Raw genomic sequence first — 12667 nt, 5'->3', positions numbered from 1 at the left:
GTGACAGTGAGAATGAGGACAGGAGACAGGAAGGGAAGAGTCGTGTCCATCAGAACAGGAGAAATGAACACAGGTGACAGAGAGAAGGCCATAGATAAGATGTGGCCGGACCTCAGATGGAAATGGCTGGGGATGGTCCCTGACTGCCCTGGGGTGAGGTGGCCCTAAGAGCACCCGTCCTGGCTTCCCCATGTGGACTGACCAGAGCATCAGTGCTGAAGGTGCCTTTGCTACCTCAGGCATTAGGGGGTTCAGAGGCCTCTGCCTCCCTGTGCAACCCCTCAGAACCCCAGAATCGGGATCTTAATGCCCCACACCTCTGACTATGTCACCCCAGACCCCACTCGTGTGGCCTTGTACTGACACAGGAAGGGAAACATGGCCAGGTCCCCAACAAGCTGGCCTCCACCTGCTGGAGAGGGAACATGCACTGCCCTGCCTCTCAGTGTCTAGCTCCAGAGACTCTAGTCTTGCTCCTAGTTCTGAGCCTGGGGGCCCTTGTCCAGCTCCCTCCTACTCAGCCACCAGAACCAGAGGTTTGGCCCCACCTGAGCCCAGCCAGGCATCTGCAGTGCAGGAAGGATCCCAGACACTGGAGTCAGGATCTGGAAAAGCCTGGGGTGACCTATTGGCTTCCAGGGACCCCAGGCCATCCTGGGTCCCAGTTCTCCCTCAGTTGGACTGGCCAGTTCTGCACTCTAGCTTTGAAAGTCAGCTGGCCAGCTGCATGCCAGGCCAGGGCACGACCCCGAAGCTGCACTGGGGGCGGGACAGGGGGAACTCTGGGGAATGGGGCTGTGGCACCCCAGTCAAGTCAGGAAGCAATCAACAGGGCCTGGCTGCTTCACTCCCTTCCCAGCCTGGGTGTGACCCTCCCTGAGAGGTGCCTCCTCAGCCTGGCAGTCCTACAGCTCTCTTGCAGGAAGCTGGTGCAGGCGTCATGCTGATCAGGGTCAGCAAGAGAGTCTGAGAGGCGCTGCAGTGAAGACTGCCCGGTGCCATTCAAAGCCACACCTACGAGCTGGTTCAGGTAGGCTGGGAACAAGTGCCCTAGAGCCCAGCTGGGAAGCTGGGGGATGAGAGGAGATGCCCAGGCTCAAAGAGGACAGAAAACAAGCAGCAGAAAGGTGGAAGAAGCAGAGGAAGAAACCAAGACCCAAGAAGATGGAAGGAGGACAACGTGCTTTCTCAGTGTCCAACCTCACCTGGGAGCCTTCCTTCCCAGAACACCAGGGCCCTCCCAAGATCAATGAAGAGTACTGGGCTGAGTCCAAGAATCCAGTGTACGTGTGTCTGTCTGTCTGTTTGACTAACTGACTCTCTGTAGGTTGCCTGCATGTGACTCTGTGTACCACTCTATGGGGGCTAGAGAAGGGTGTCAGATCCTCTGTACCTAGAGTTACAGATATTTGTGAACAGCCATGTGGGTGCTGGGAATTGAACCTAGGTCCTCTGGAAGAGCAGTTCTAGAAATCCAGCTTTTGTTTCTGAATCTACTTCACTGTAGCCTGTGGCTTTGGTAAAGACAGACAGACTATGGAGTAACTTGGAGACAGACAGCCAGGTTGGGAGGTTTGGCCCTATTCCTGCCCCAACCCCATCCCCTCCGCTTACTGACTGACGCTTCCATTCACCCCTCTGCAAAATGCTTCACAGGCGTTAGCTGGCAGCTCAGGGCAGTGAGTGAGACGTGATCGCATTGGATGAGCATCCCACTTCCTGGAGCAGCTGTCAGGCGGGTGGCATCACTGTGTGGGACACACTATGGCTGGGACTTGGTGCTCAGCTGGGGCAGCCTGGGTCCTGGCTGGCGGTGTGATTTCAGGCTAGACCCTGACCCTTCTGAGCTTTGATGTCTTGTGTATAGAGGGTGAGTGGTCAAAATGCCTCCCTTGTGAGTCTATTCAGGGACAGAGTAATTAAATGATCTGATATATGTGGCAATAATCTCTGTACAAATGTCAGCTATGATAATGGTAGGAATAATAGTGGCTTTTAGGCTGAGAACAGGTGCAGTGCTTGCCTTGCATGTATGAATTCCTAGATTCCATCATAGGCATAGTGGGACACATAGGCAATGCCAGCACTTGGGGTATGGAGGCAGGACCAGAAATTCAGGGTCATAGTGTCATAGGTCATAGGTCATCTTTAGCATTATGAATTTGAGCCGGTCTGGATCATGAGCTTCTGACTAAAAACAAAAAGTGTTTATATTATTCTTTTCTTTTTGACTTTTTCAAGACAGAGTCTCATTATATAGCTCTGGCTGTCCTGGAGCTCACCATGTAGACCAGGCTGGCCTCAAACTCACAGAGATCCACCTGCCTCTGCCTCCCAAGTGCAGGGATTAAAGGTGTGCGCCACTGCCCCCTTTAGGTTTGCATTTTTATTACCAGATGTCCTGCCCTGCTCCAAACACCTGGAGTCTAGGGAAGAGAGTGCTCTGAAGTGGGTCACCCGAGCCAAGGAAGAGGCCAGGGCAGAGTTTGTTAGAGATGGTAGGACAGCAGGAGCACCCTGAGCAGGCACCTAGGAGCGGGCTCCCAGTTTGGAGCTGCACAAGAGACCTGCACACCTGCTTCATCCTGATGCACTGACCACCTGAGTAATTTCAGTGGAAATGGACACACAAACTGCTGCAAGCCTGGATGAGCAGCTTGACCTCTCCCAGCCTCAGCCACCTCATCTCAAGATTAAGAGATTGGACCATCAGACAACCCGAGTCCCCTCTGACCATAATAGGAATGATAACTTGGTGGTTGGGTGCATTCTAAGACACACACGACCTCTGTGCATGTCGCCTGGGTCATAGTGGAGAAAAGCACTTTCCTACTTCACTCTCGTGCACACAGAGGTTCAGAGGTAAGGGCATTGACCTGACCTTGCCGTTCGCACGGCCCTGGTCTCCCTTTTGCTCTTCTCAATCTTGCCACGCAGTGCCAGATCAGCGGGCACACCACTTCTGGGTGCCACAGACCGGGCGTCTGCTGCCCCCTGCTGGCCAAGTGCGGCATGGCAGCCTCTCCCGTGGTGCTAGGCTGGGGGCCTGGCCTGGTGGCAGGTAGGTTGTCCAGCTTTACCCGGTCCTTAAGCTCACCCCATCCCACTGCTTCCTTCCTGGGATCCAGGAAGGGCTGTGAGAAGAGCGAGAAGGACGCTCCTCCGCTGACCCTGATCTCTCTACAGAAAAGAAATCAGGAGCACAGCGGTCTTTAGAAACGAACAAACAATTGAAATGTGAGCGAGGCCTTGTTCTCCCTGCTTTGCAGACACGAGGGATGTGGTCAACAGTGGTCCGCGTTTCACAGGGAAGGAGAGGGAGCCCGGGGCTACACAGCCCGCAGGCTCAAATGGGGACCTTACTCCTGGGAAAGAGCATGGGAAGGGCTGGAAGACAGACACGTGACATCTCCAGACTTCTGTCTGCAGGGCTGCAGGACCCTGGGCTGGCGGAGGGAAGAGGGGCGGATTCCCCTTTGACCCCAGGGCCCCAAAGATGTTATCAGCCAGACCCCGCGGAAAATCCTCCCAGGATCCCTGCGCATTCCAACCTCGGCCCCAGCTAGTTTTACAGCCACCCGCAGCCAGGACGCTGTTTATGGCTGCCCCATTCTCCAGCCCTTGTCTCCAGGCCCCAAAGGCATCTGGCCAGGCCAGGGGGCTTAGAGGGAGGGGGGCTCCCTGCCCAGTTCTCCTTTGAACCCTGCTGGGCGCCGGAAGGAAGAGGACAGGACGTGGGGCCTGCAGGCAGTACACTGAGCTGGACGGAGGCAGGACCCCCCATGCAGGGCCACCTAGCACCCCCTGAGTGCCCCTGCCAGCTCCCGCTGTGTGACCTTGGGCGCGTGGTTTAACCTTCCCCAGCTTTCAGTTCATTCTTCCGAGGATGGAAATCACAGCTCTTCACGGTTCTTTTGAGAATGTGACATGTCAGGTACAAACTTCCTGCCTCAAATTATAGCTGATATGATTAGCTTTATGGAGTCTGTAAATAAGGCAAAGAACCAGAGGTTCCCTCCGCGTTCAGAGGCCCTACAAATGTTCTGCTGACTCTACCATCAAGCTAGTGAGTCCCCTGAGGTGGACCTCCAGCTCCCCTCAGCCCCCTTTGCCCGCATTTGCGTGCGTGTTGCCCTCTGCTGGCAGTGCGGAGAACTGCACTCTCTGCCACGGATAGTCTGGGGACCCGGGGCTGGAAGGGGCTCCGCTACACATTCCCAGGTGTCCTGGAATCTGCAAAAGAATCACAGACGTGCAGACTAGCGAGGTTTGGGTGTAGGAATCAGGCTCTATGGAAAATCTTGGACAGGTGGAGAGGCGCCCTTGAGGAAGGGCTGCAAGGGCACCAGATAGTTCTTTAGCTCCGCAGAGGGATAAGACAAAAATGCCATGGCCTTTTCCTGAGATGCGCCCTGACTGAGGAAGAACCGGGACGGTGGACAACCGTAGCTACAGGAAGGTCTGTGACATCACTGGAGCCCTGGGAAGCTGGGGTCCTGGGGACAGGGCTGCCAGAGATATGGAGCAAGCCCTATGCCCCATGCACTCCCAGCTCCTCAAACACAACCACCCCCGCCCCCAGCGCATACAGAGTAGGTTAGTGATGGGAAGATGTAGAGAATCTACCTATTGGCAAGGGCAGGACATCCCAGAGTCCTTTAGGTACAGCTCAGCAACTCCCAGCCGGAAGTGAATGCCAGAGCAGGCAACCTGGCCTTCAACACCGGCCACTCTCTACCTTCTTGCCCACCCTGCAAGCCAGGGCGGAGGCATGGGGCAGGAAGCGCTGCTTCATGCGTTGAGCAGTGGGCTGTGGCCCCAGGCCCTGAGCCTTGCCGCCAGCCTCCTTTCCTCCCGCTTCCCAGCTTCCCACCGAGGCCAACATGTGCCAGCTCCGGGGAGACACTGGGCGATTCCAGAAGAGCGAGTGTCACACAAGCTCAAGGGACTTTGGGTAGTAGACCCTTCTTGAAAGCCAAGGTCCATGTATCTATCCTTCAGCAATGTCACCGTCCATGGAGCTGTGCCCCCCCCACTCTCCCTGCCGCCCGCCCTCCCCTCCCCACTCCCTTTCCCACCAACTGCTCATCCACCCCCTCCCACACTACCACTCCTACTACCAAGAATTCCAAACAAGAGGCTGGGATCCAGGCCCTGTTTATGTCATGGCAAGCTCTGTCCTGCCAGAAGCTGCCCACCTCTGACCCTTGGCCCTACCCCCAGGGCTCTGCTAGAAGAAACATTGAGCAGGGATCGGTGGACAGGCCCTCCCCGTCTGAGGCTGGAGGAAAACTGTTTCTCCATTATTAGCTTGAGCCCCCAACAGGTGGTCCTGGCATGGGAAGCCTCTTTTCCAGCTGACTTGGGAACAAGTGGGACTGGAGGGACCCTGCTTCCCGGTGTGCCTGTGTCCCAGCGGCCCCCTCCATAGGCCACCCACCTCCCTGAGCTGCAGTCTGGCCTGTCAGAACAGCCTCCCTCCCTCAAAAGTAAACACAATGCAAGGGACAGAGCCTGAGACCCCCAAGTGCAGCTGTCCTGGGCAGGTCGTAAACCAAGCAGGTCTTCTATAAATACAAAGCAGGAACCTCCATACACAGAAAGGGGGAGGGGCTCCTGCAGAGGCACCTGGTCCCGGCACCACAGGGCCTGAAGTGCAAGAGGAATGGAGAGTGGTGATGGAGGCCATCACCTCACCAGTTCTCCATCATCTCACGCACTCCAGCCCCATGGGGTAGTGACAGAGTCCTAGGAAGTTTCAAGAGATTGAGAGTCAAGAGTTGGGTCCATTGCTAATGCCAGGACAGAGGTCCTGGGAGCAGGGAGTGGGAAAGATCATGCAGCGGGAGTCCCTAGGCATTCATTCTGGAGGGGCAGGGTTCCCAACTCCCAGGTGAACAGCCAGTCCCCCGTCCCACCTAACCTTCTCTCCTCGCTGTATCCTCCACCCTCCCCCATCTGGGGCTAGCCTCTCCACGATCCAACACACTGGGTTTTCATTACTTAATGTGTATGAGTGCTTCACCTGCGTGTATGTCTGTGCACCACGTGTACACCTGGTGCTCTCAGAAGCCAGAAGAGGGCACTGGACTCCCTGGAACTGGAGTTACAGAAAGGAAGTTACAGGCCACTGTGCTGGGAATCAAACCTGGATCCTCTAGAAAACAGCAAGTGTTCTTATCCACTGAGCTATTGCTCCATCCACTCAGAGCACTGTTTTAAGGACAAAACTTGAATCCATTTCATTTGTCCATGATCAGTCAGGACTGCTGCTGTGGAGACATCTGGCACATGTCGCTGTCTCTAGCCCTGTCTCCATACTCAGTTTTCACTTCCTTTCACCTGTGTTTGTGGTCTTACCGCATGTGACCCCAGACAGTCAAGGGAGAGAGCAAAGGGATCCAGGCAGACCCCATTCTAGTGCCCACATCCACGCCTGGGTGTGAGGAGAGAGAGAAGGGGCCATGTGAATCTCCCCAAGTCTCCTAGGACTGGAGAAGTTATAGAGACTGCAGACCTTACAACCATGACCTGATTCTTCACTGCCCCCATCCCCCAACTAATTGCTATTCATAGGACACAGCTGGGTGATTAATGGCCTGATTAATAATTACTCAGGCTAATAAAATAATTAATTAATTTGGCAAGCCATTATTTATCTGGCTGTCCTCAACCTGAAACTCAGAAACTAGGAATTTTGGGAATCTCCCCTCCAGGCTCTTTCAAAAACATAATCTTTAACAGGGTGGGTGGTGGTGGGGGTGTCTCTCTCCATCAAAAGACCCTTCCCAGGTGGAAGAAGAAAGGGCTGGAGGACTCTGAGAATACAGACAGAGGATACAGATGCTGAGGGAGGAACTGACAAGCAGGTGAGAGCTTTCACGAGGGACCAGAGTCCTGCATCTGAGCATCCAGCACACAGGTTTCTGGAATTCTTGTATACATTCTCTCTAGCACATGCCTGACAACACCATTTTCAACAAATGATCTTTATCTGTCCTTTTGTCTCCCAAATTTATGATTCCCCCCCTCCCCAAGCCTCAGCCTAGATGAATGGGACCCAAGAACTACCAGGGAGTCTTCTGGATTCTGCAGGGAGCAAGGCCCCCATCCACCTGCAACTAGGCTCTGCAGCACCCTTAGATTTGAGTTCCCAGTAAAACCAGAGGAATAGGACAGCCAGTATCTTGGGAGGTGGAGATGGAGGCAGAGCCTCCTTCGGGAATGACTTGTTCCATTGTCTTACAGGGAGGTAGAGGTCACACTCTAGGCCTAGGGACCACACATGAGCCACGTGACCTCCTTGAATGCGCCAGAGAGAAAGCTTAGGTTGGCTCCCAACAGCACTAAGTGTGGATAAGAACTCCATCTTGTTCTAGATGGAAGTAGGAAAACCAGAAGAATAAATAGGTCATGCCTAGGGTAAAAGCCTCCAAAAAAGAAATGCTTCTAAAATTCATATAGCCTAGGGTAGTGGTGCATACCTATCATCCAGCACCACGGAGGTGGAGGCAGAGGATCATCAGTTCAAGATAGAGGCCACGCTGGGCTCCATGGGAAGGAAAAACTCCGGAGTGGACATTTGAAGTGGGCTTTAAGGAATGCACAGGAATCTACTAATAAAGACGGCAAGCCATGGCCAAGGCTGCTGAGGAGCAGAACAAGTCGGAAAGTGTGCATGGGAGGCAGCCGGGTGGACTCAGGTAAGGCCGAGGTGGCCCGCGGGGTGTCCTTTGCGGTGGGCAGTGTGGAGGTGGGAGGGGGGCCAACTGGTTTGTGTATTAGGAAGGCGTCTCTGGCAAATAGGGAAGAGAAGTGGTACACTGAGGCCAGGCTGGGAGACGCTGGGAACAGGCTGGACTTCAATCCTCCACAGTGGACGGGAAGATGCCTCGGCGTCGGGCTGCTGGGTTCCCCACTGCAGCGGCTGAAGAGCTGGGCGGGAGCTGTGTTGTTAAATCTCCCCGCACCTCTGAGCGACGGAGGGAAGCCAGGCTTGGCGCAGGGTCCGCTGACCGTAGTGCAGGCCGCGCTGCAGCCAGCAGAGGGCGCACAGGAGACCCGCCACCGGGAGCGGGGCCTCACACTCACGGGCGCCCCCTGCCGGACACCTGCGCCCCCAGCCCGTGTCGCCCGCCTGGAGTGGTCGCGCGCGCGCGGAGCTTGCAGCCCCTTGTACGTGTTTCCAAAGCGCGGCCCGCGCCCCTCGAGCCCACCCGGCTGGCCCGGAGCGGGGGCGGGGCGGGGGGCCACCCGGGCGTCCCAGTGGGCGGCCGCCGTGCGAGCGAGCACCTGGTCTGACCGCCGCTTCCGTGGGGGAAGGGCGACCCACTCCACCTGAGCGTCCTCCCACTGCCTGGCCCTCGGCAGTTTCCAGCATGAGGGGGTTTCAGGTTACAGTGCTCATCTTCAGCCCTTCACCCTGAGCATCCAGGGTTGGCTCCACTGGGGAAGTTCTTCCTGGTGTCTGACCACCATTCTGACCACCACTGCAGCTTCGGTCAAACCTTACAAGCTATATAGCCTCACCGGAGAAAGTGGGTGCCTCAGTTTTCTTCCCACGCTCCCTTTCCCAGGCTCACTCCATTCCCCTCCTGGAAAAGCCCTCCCCCTCCCCATCTTGCATTCCGTTCGCCTTTTGTCGCCCGGGCCACCCAACGCTGCTCTGATCGCCCCCTTCCGCCTCATTTCCTATCTCCCCTGCCTCCTCAGCTGCGTCAACACCCACGCCCCACGAAGCAGAGCCGGGGGGTAGCCGCAGTTTCCCTGTGGCTCCCTCCCGCGCCCTCTCGGCTCAGGGAACCCGCAGCTCCCACGACGCGGGGGTAGGGGAGCTGAAGGTCGTGGGCGTCTGGGCGCAGGCGCGGGGTGGGGTGGGGAGGGAGGTGCGCGGTGGGATGCCCGGCGGCGGCGGGGGTGGGGGCCGCGAGTCCCGCACTCGGTCCGCACCGGCGCGGGCGCACGCGTTCCCATTCCTAACGCAAGGAAGACCCCGTGTGGCCGATGTGGGAGGTGCAGGCGAGGGAGAGCGGCCGGGCGCCAGACGCGGTTCCCGGTCCTCTCCGGGGGTGGGGGCTCACTCCCTGACGTCCTCGGCTGCTATCGGTGCCCCTGAAGCCTTCTGCCCATCCACACACACTCAAAACACAACAACCTGGACTTGCGGAACGATTTCACCAAACCACAAGGAAAAATAGTGTATGTGCGAACAGCAAGTGTGATTGTGGTTAGACTTCCGAAAGGACTTCAGAGAGGGAGGCGGGAGACAGGTTTCAATGAAGGGGTGACTGAGGACAGGCCTTCGGATCCGGACATCATCTGGTCCTGGGAAGAGGGGGTTCTGGGGCTGAGCTGAGTGTGGGATTGTCATGGCCTGGCCTACCGCGCCCCATCTGCTTGTTCAGGAACAACGCTCGGCTAACAGGCAGGTGGGGACATCCCTCCAGGGCCGGGGCCTGCTCTTTGCCTGCGGTCACCCAGCAAACGGGACTGGGACCATGTGCACCCCACCCGAACTTTTGGAAGCAAGAGCGTGACAGCGCCGCGCTCCATCCCCCATCCTTTGACTCAGCCCTGTCGCCGTGCCATTTGCATACATTTGCATACCCAGCTGCGCACAGCTGCCTTCGGCTGCGGGCCATCAATTCGTGGTAGGCGGGTGGCATGGCAGGGCGAGTGAGCACCACACGGGGCGGGCTCCGTCTGGGCTCCAACCGCCGCCGCCGGCTCGCGCCACCTTCTGGGCATCCGTCTGCCTCACCCAGCCGCAGGCCGACCTTCCTGAAGGACTGGTGCAGTCTCCGAGGCCGTTATCCTACTGAAATGGGGTGTATGGGACTGGGGTACCCCCAAACTCCAGCGACTGCCCAGACCTTCGAACAAAGATTATGATGTCTGCTCTGGCTGGGGACATCCTTCGCCTTCTGCCAGCACCCCTGCAGCTTTATCTCACGGGCCTTCTGTCCGAGGACCGGAGACTCCCTGCACTCCTTAGATTGCTCTCAGGCGGCTCGCCGTCCTCAGCTCAGGAGCGGTCGCCCACCTGGACTGCACTTCTGCCCTCTTGTCTCCTGGACAAACAGAGTTGGTGGTATAGGCCTGTAATCCCAGCTGCTCAGGGGTTGAAACAAAAGGCTCACACGGTCAAAGCAAGCCTGGGCAATGTAGAAAGACCCTATTAAAAACAAATTAATCTGTGCTTGCTTCCGCAGCACAGACACTAAAGTTGGAATGATACAGAGAAGATTAGCATAGCCCCTGCACAAGGATGAAACGCAAATTCATGAAGCATTCCATATATTTTTTAAACAAGTTCCAGGGCAGCCAGGGGTACACAGAAAAACTCTTGTCTTGAAAAATCTTTTTTTTTTTTTTTAAACTATCTCTGCTTGGCAGTGGTGGCGCACACCTTTAATCCCAGCACTCGGGAGGCAGAGGCAGGAAGATCTCTAAAGTTCAAGGCCAGCTTGGTCTACATGGTGAGTTCCAGGACAGTCAGGACTGGCTACACAGAGAAACTCTGTCTCAAAAACAAAAAAACAAAAACACTACCTCAGATGTTAGCTGACACTCTGGAGACTTGAGGCAAGAGGATTGTCTTGAGTTTCAGTTCAGTCTGGGCTATATGAATTCCAGGTCAGCCAGAGCTACAAAGCCGGCTGTCAGAATAATAATATAATAATAATAATAATGCATCTTCTTTTTAAAGGCTGGGGATGTAGTTCAGTGGTAGAGCACTTGCCTAACGTGTAAAAAGCCCTGGATTCTTTCTACAGCGATGATCTCACACACACCCCAAGATAAAAGAAAATGAGCTTCCACCATCTTCTCTCAGGACTCTTGGCAGCGAGGCCTTGTCTGCAGAGACATTTGGTCACTTGCACTCCCCAGATTGCGAGCTCTATAAAGACAGGCACCATGTCTGTTCTTTGCTGTGTCCTACTTTGGGCCACAGAGTCTGGAGCCTCAGGGACACTCAGAGACAGTGGATGGTGAATTAGCGAGTGAAGCCGGGTCCCTTCAGACACCAATGCGGAGCACTGGCAGACACTCCAAGGTCATCCAGGCAGCCTCAGGGGTAACTGGGAAAATCGCATAGGAGAGATCTTCTCTCCTATGAGCCCTGTCTTCACTCAGTTCTCCGAGCCACCACCCCACCCTACCCCACCCCACCCCATCCCCTGCCCAAGACTTGAGGTGAGAAACCTGGGGCATGGGATACAGGCCGCAGGGAGAGCTCCAGACTGGGCCAAGGGGCTGTGGTTCCAACTCCGATGCGGCTGGACTCCGGAGGCAAAGCCTCCTCTGAAGCTGACCCTGAGCTACAGAACAGGGGTGACCCTGCTAGCCCCACCCAGCCAGGGATTGACACTCTTACTGCGTGTGCGAAGGGGCAGGTTCTCCGGGCTTCAGGCGGGAGAAAGGGTCGTCGCTAGCTCCCTTGCCCGTGGGGAGGAGGACACGTCCCTGGTAACCCCTGCATTGGACTTGAGCTTTGCCAGCATCCAGCTGCTTGAGACTCCGAGGGCCCAGATGGTGCCTGCTCCCGCACTGAGCCGACCTGCATGCGATTTCCACCGTGGCTGCCAGGGGGCAGCACGAACCCCCAAATCACCTCGGGCTCCCTGACCCCACCGTTCTCAGGACTGAGTCCCCTGCCCTGGCCCAGCTGCTGCTGTTCTCCAGTGGCTCAGTCCGCCTCTCATAGTGGTCACAGGCCCTAAACTGCTGGCCGAGAACTAGGAAGACTCGGCTTAAGCCTCTGGGAAAGGAGCTCCCGGAGAGTCCTGCCTGAAACAAGCCTGGCTCGGCCATGGGTGACCTAGACGGGCCAGTTTCCTGAGCTGTAGGCTGAAGTGCCTGCATCACCTGCGAAGAGCATTTCAGGTAGACAGGAATAATACATGAGAAGCATCTGAAATGATGGATATGTTAATTTGATTTAATTATTTCACACTGTATATACATACTACTTTGAACCTTATAAATTTATACAAGTATAATGTGCAAATAACATTTTTTAAAATTAACGAGTTGGTCGGGCGTGGTGGCACACGCCTTTAATCCCAGCACTTGGGAGGCAGAGGCAGGTGGATCTCTGAGTTCGAGGCCAGCCTGGTCTACAAAGCAAGTTCCAGGAAAGGCACAAAGCTACACAAAGAAACCCTGTCTCGAAAAAACAAACAAAAATAAATAAAATAAAATTACCAAGTTAACGTGTATGTATGTGGCACACCATGCCACAGAGCACGTGTAGGGGTCAACTTCGTGGAGTCAGTTCTCTCTTCCTTTATGTGGGTTCCAGGGTTCAAACTCAAGTCTTCAGGTTTGTGCTTCAAGAACCTTTACACACTGTAATCTCACCAGCTGAGTCACATGGCTTTAGTCCTAGCGCTTAGGAAGCTGAGCCAGGAGGTCAAAGCTAGCCTGGTTTACATGGTGAGTTCCAGGGCAGCCAGAGCTACATCGTGAGACTCTATCTTGAATCACTCTCCCTCCTCACAAAAAAAAAAAAAGGAAATTTAATTGTAAAAATTTTTGTGTATGAGTGTTTGCCTGGTGCCCTCGGAATGCAGGAGTCATCAGATGGCCCATAACTGGAGTTGCAGGCAGTGGGTGCAGGGTACTGAACAGGGGTTCTCTGTAAGAGCAACAAGCTCTTTTAACT

The 12667-nt window shown here is 55.5% G+C and overlaps 1 non-coding gene across 1 annotated transcript; it reads left to right on the top strand.

The window, feature by feature from the left end:
• The first annotated feature begins 10195 nt into the window (after positions 1–10195).
• LOC114696703 lies at positions 10196–10302 on the top strand. Its single transcript, XR_003735050.1, has one exon. It is a non-coding gene; the product is annotated as a U6 spliceosomal RNA (small nuclear RNA).
• Positions 10303–12667: the final 2365 nt, after the last annotated feature.

Source organism: Peromyscus leucopus, chromosome 20 (assembly GCF_004664715.2).
Source record: "Peromyscus leucopus breed LL Stock chromosome 20, UCI_PerLeu_2.1, whole genome shotgun sequence".
NCBI classification, from domain to species: domain Eukaryota; kingdom Metazoa; phylum Chordata; class Mammalia; order Rodentia; family Cricetidae; genus Peromyscus; species Peromyscus leucopus.
This window is presented reverse-complemented; position numbering and strand designations above follow the sequence as displayed.